This window comes from Lipotes vexillifer, unplaced genomic scaffold (assembly GCF_000442215.2).
Source record: "Lipotes vexillifer unplaced genomic scaffold, Lipotes_vexillifer_v1.1 scaffold777, whole genome shotgun sequence".
Taxonomy (NCBI): Eukaryota; Metazoa; Chordata; class Mammalia; order Artiodactyla; family Lipotidae; genus Lipotes; species Lipotes vexillifer.
The window spans coordinates 1,119,977-1,126,011 of NW_006784423.1; positions in this window are offsets into that span (position 1 = coordinate 1,119,977).

Sequence of the window (6,035 nt, forward strand, 5' to 3'; positions counted from 1 at the left end):
TGCCTCTGTTCATCCCACGGGCGGACGTCCTCCAAGGCTCAGTCCCCTGGCCCAGGCTCGGCAAAGAGGGCAAGGGAAGGGGAGCGAGAAGGGGAAATAAGTGCACAGAGGTCCCTCACCTCCTCTCCCGCTGTGCGCCCCCTCGGTGAGGGCCGCCTCTCAGCTGGAGCTCCAGTTCCACCCTGTGATGTAAATGACTCTGTAAATGCCTCTGATTGTTTACTCAACTCCTAAACATATCCATGCGTATTTCAAAGTCAAAAACACGTTTTCAGTTGCCCAACATCATATAAAACTATCCTGGGAAGAACATGCACCACATTTATCCTTTCTGGTCTCTTCTTCCTGTGACAGCACCACGTGACTGCGGGTAGCTCAGTTCCAGACATTCCTCGGTACTGTGTATTTTGGCGTGTTCTCATTTGACTTTCAACGAGAAGAAATCTATTACAGACACATAGTACTAGTTATTCTTGTGTTTTCAGAAGAGTGATAATGAAAAATGGCTCTAATTGGGAAGTCTGACTGAGTCTACAAAAGAAGGAAAACGGGAGACCGAAGACGTGGGTCCCCCAGTAAAAGCCCTCGTGTAAATCTCCTTTGTGAGGGTGAGGAGGACCTCAGGGTTAGGGGCTGGCTCCTCTGCCAGCCACACCACTCCCACAAGTGTTGTGACTCTTCCCAAGAGGGGGATACTCTGTGCCAAAGTCAAGATCGCGGAGACTTTCCACATATTCCTTATCTGCAGCATGCCTGTCAAAACAGGAAGACCCTTGCCAAGAACTTCCAAAGAAAGGTCACATCTCTGTAGTCGAAGAGATCCAGATTTTCCCACCCATGCCTCCCAGACCCAATAGGAAATATCCATCAGATCTAGCAATCCCCTCATATTGAATATAGCACCCCACTTTTCAAGATGGCAACGATTTAGGATGATGGGGACCACAAAAGGATGCTCCACTGTGAGGTTATGGTCTCACGGCGGAGACCATAAACTAACCCACCTGTAAGCCTGGACTCATATAAAGGTGATGTAGGCAGACTCATACAGGGTGATTTCAACAATGCTCAGAGGTCCATTTCTTTGCCTATATCCTCCTCTCACACTCAGAATAACCTAGGAAATGCCAGTTTCATAAGGTCATCCCTACACCTGAGGACTTTGGTTTCTCTAAAAGTACAAATACTGCCGGGAAACATTTTAAGCCATCAGTCATTTGTAATTCAGTGCAAATTATCTGTGACCAAGGCGTAGTAGCGAAAAGGACCACTAGACACTGCTTGGAAAATCAGGGAAATTGGTACAAAGAGAAAAGATCAAGAAGCAAAAGAAGACCTCCCGTTACTTCATGATGTTTACAAACAGCCCTTTTCACAATCATGTTCAATTTGTACAATTCAATTTGTACAAGAAATCTTCTGAACCCGTACCAGACACCAGGATGGATAAAACCTGCACCTCAAGGAACTTAGAGGGTGGCGCGTGTGGTAGGTACCCCATCTACATCTGACTCACATAATAGAGTCATGAACAAAGGAGGGAAAGAAAGGTGACCAATTCCACTGGGACAGTTCAGAGAAGGATCAATGGAGATTATGGCCCGGGGACTGATTTTTCTTTCTCCTTCTCACGACGAGACTCTAAGGGCAAGGCTCTTGGAAGACAGTCATGCAAAAGGAAGAAACAGAGGCTGATCAGGGAGTCTAGCTTGGGAACAACTGTAAGCAGAGCCCTGGAGGGGAAAGGGGAAGGGCATGTCCAGTAAGCATAATACAAACTCAAGAAGCACCCCAGTGTCCTTCAACAGTGAAAGGACAAACACACTCTGACCTTTCTATGAGGTGGATAATACACAGGGACAAGCTCATGACACACTCAGCAACATGGTTGACTCCCAAAGAAACCATGCTGGTGGAAGGAAGCCAGTGTCAAAAGATGACATACTGTGATTCTATTTATGTAACATTCTCAAAAACAAAGACGTCCTCAAAGACCAAAGAGCACAAGGCAAAAAGACAAAACTATAGGGACTGACTGATCACAGACCAGTGTTCGCCGGGGAATGCGATGGGGGGAGAGTCTGACTACAAAATGTCGGCACGAGGGAACTGGCTTGGGGATGGAATTGTAATTACACAAATCTCTACATGCGTTAAAACTCAAAGAACTGCACACACACCGAAAAGCCAATTTTACGGTATATAATTTTTTAAAAAATATAAATTTAAATTCCCCCCAAAATGCAAGGGGTAAGGATAAGAGAGTGAGTATAAAGATAGATGATTTAGGCCAAATTACGATGGGCCTTGGATGGCAATAACCTGGGGACAGCACGAGTACACAAGCCCCGCAGGCATCCCCTCACCTGCTGTCACAGGAATCTCCACTGCACACAGCAAGGAAATTGGACTTGGAACAAATTAACCTGCCAAAGAAGATCCCGTTATTATGCGGCAGAACCAGAGTTCTTACCCATGTCTGTGTCTCTCTAAAGCCTGTGATCTTTGCAGTTAAACACCTAAAACCAGAAGAATAATGTCTCATTACATCACTGGCAGAACAGACCATGTAGAGATGGCTCGAGGTTTATTGTTTGCTGTTTTTGAGTTGTTTGGTTTTTACGGTCACCCTTGAATAAAAGTCAAATCTTAAAATAAAAGCTATTGCTATCTGTTTCAAAACACGTATTTAGAAGAATGTTTCAAAAACCAGCTGACAGCCAAATTATTCCAAACAAAGTTCAATGCAGAAGAATTTCAGTACAACCAGAAAATTAAGACAGTGTTTTCCTATTGCAGCAAGTAGGGAATCAGAGCTACTCCAGCTGACAGTGCAGAAAGAGGTGATGGAAAGTCCTATAGAAAATTCCCTGCAATTTTCCAGTTTGCACAAAATTTATATGACAATTACCGGTTACAGGTGAGTCAGAAAAATAGACATTTTCTTGATGATATAGAAATGATCTTAATGTCCAAGACACTAAGTTTCAAAATTTCATAAAACTCTTTTAATCATTCTCTGGAGGGAAAAAATCAGTAGAGACTATATGCTGAAACAAAAATGGCTCTCCAACTTCAGTTAAAATAATTACACAAAAAGTCAAATTTAGCTGCCGACCGTTTCTGAAATAAGAAACGTGAAAATCTGCAGATGAAAGGCACTAAAAGAACAGCTTGCTCTCTTCCCCACAGCAGTTAAATCTTTCTGTTCATCACTGTACAAGCCTGTGTTTTCAGATCCAGGCATATATCTTGCCGAGTCTTAATTCAAAACAACATACGGCAGGTGGATCTGGGAACCCCCTAGGGAAAGTCGTGGCCCCTGACAGTGGGCTGAGCCGCCCCCTTCAAAGCCTCCAGCTCTGAGTATTCCAACAAGCATTCCTCGTGTCAAGGGGGACAATTTACTGAACTTTTGAATATTTTTTTCATTCCCTGAAATCTACTACACTCTCTCTGAATCCTTTTTTTTTTTCTCTCTCTCTCTTTAGCTTTAAGGTTTTCAACCTTGGCTCATAAAAGAGTGCTTTAGTGCCATTCCATAATGAATCTGCTTTCCTCTCCATGCATTGCTCCATAAACAAGAACATAATGTGTGTATGTTTATACCTGACACTCCACGGGAGGTATTAGAACTTAAATACTCCACCTTGGCCTCTCTTAGTAATGACAGAATCCTTTCTTGGGTAACACTGTCCACTTGCATGGCCTTCTTATCTACCTATCCTAGCTCACTAGCATCTTACCTTTTTCTTGTATTGAGATTTTTTTAACAGCTTTACTGAGGAATACCTTACAAACTAGAAAACTCACTCACGTTAAGTGTACTGCATTGGGCTTTTATTCCATATCTGTTGCTGCCATAACAAATTGCCTTTCACTTTAGCAGCTTTAAACAACACAAATGTATCATCAGACATTTTTCTAGCTCAAAGTCTGCCTGGGGCAGCCGTCTCCTCTGTCTGGGGTCTCACGAGACCAAAATCAAGGTGTCTGCAGGGCTGCATCCTTCCCTGCAGGCTCTGAGCAAAAGTCTACTCACACGCTTGTGCAGGTTGTTGGCTGCATTCAGTTCCTTGCGGTTGTAGGACTGAGGTCCTCAGGTTCTTGCTGGCTGTCAGTCAAGCACCTGGCTTCCTTCTTGAAGGCCGGCTGCATTCCTTCTCATGCTCTTCACGTGGCACCCCACGCCAGCAATGGTGGGTCCAGTTCCTCACATACTTTGAATCTTTCCAGCTTCCCTTCTGCTGCATCTCTATGATTCCAGTCAGAGAAAGTTCTCTGCTTTTAAGGGCTCGTGTCATTAGAACAGGCCCTTCTGGATAAGGCAGGATAACCTCCCTATTTGAAGGTCCATACTTTAATGACTCTGCCAAGTCCCTTCCACTATGTAACACGACATGTTCTCAGCTGGCAGGAACAGCTTTGGGGTACTATTTAGCCCACTGCACTGTCGTTTCATCCAGCCCCTCAAAGAGCTGATGAACGGGGAAGCTTTCAGTTTTCATGAACCGAACTTGCATGTGGAGACTGACCCAGTTTCAGAGTTTTCATAAGAATCTTTGGCATTTTGACTCAACGCTTGTTGAGATCTTGAGGGTAAACAGATAAGAATCTGCATTTTCAGTTTCCTCCTACACCAAGCATGTTCCAATGCATTTGCTCATTAAATCCTAGGGCCTCTGTTGGTGGGCATCATTGCCCCCATTTTAGAGACAAAGTAGACAAGAGTCAGGGAGGTTAAGTAATTTGCTGCAGGTCACAGTGCTGGTGGAGGAGCCAGGATGTGAACTGGATCTTCTCTGAGACCCAGATTCTGTCCAGAGGAGGTGAAAGATGGACACAATGTTGTCATCATTTCCTAAGTGTCTTAGCTTTACTACTTAGCAAGACTGTCTCATGAGACATGCATTCCTTCACTCATTCAGGAAGTATTTACTGGATTTATGGCATACACACACACACACACACACACGTACACATACATACAGTGGAATATTACTCAGCCATAAAAAAGAACGAAATAATGCCATTTGCAGCAACATGGATGGACCTGGAAATTATCATACTAAGTGAAGTAAGTCAGACAGAGAAAGACAAATATCATGTGATATTACCTATATGTGGAATCTTAAAAAATGCTACAAATAAACTTATTTACAAAACAGAAACAGACTCACAGACATAGAAAACAAACTTATAGTTACCAAAGGGGAGAGGATGAGGAGGGATAAATTGGGAGACTGGGATTAACAGATACACACTAACATATATAAAATAGACAACGAACAAGGACCTACTATACAGCACAGAGAACTCTACTCAATATTTTGTAATAACATATATATATATACACACACATATATATACATATATATATATAACTGAATTACTTTGCTGTATACCTGAAACACTGTAAATTAATTATAATTCAATAAAAAAGAGGAAATGTTAAAAAATAAAATAAAATAGAAAAGAAAATATTTACTTGGTTCCTACTACTGTCAGTTACATTTCCAGGGACCTGGGCATTCATCAGTGAAAAACAAATATCCTTGGCTTCATGGAACTCACATTCTAGTAGCCTAACAAATAAGTAAGTGATATAGAGTCCTTAAAAATGTTAGACGCCATGGAAAAAAATGAAGCAGAATGCGGGGGCAGAGCCAATCTGGGGCTGGTGGAGGGAGCAAGGCTTAGATTTTTAGCTAAAATAGTCAGAGGCAGCCTCACTATGGAGATGACATTTGAACAAAGACTTGCAGGACATGAGGCGTAGACACACATACGAAACGTCCCGAGAAACAGAACGCATCGATGTGCAGAAACCAGAGCGTGTTCTTTTCAATCTCGTTCTTTCCCGGAGCTTAAAGGGATGCGTGACCCGAGGTGGAGAGGACAGTGGCCTCCTGATAACGACAAACGCCAGCTGAGCACGTACAATGTGCCGCTGTATCATTCATCCGCCCCTTAAGGACCCTGTGAAAGGAGCGCTGGTCACGGTTCCTGTTTTTACAGATGAGCATAGAGGGTTT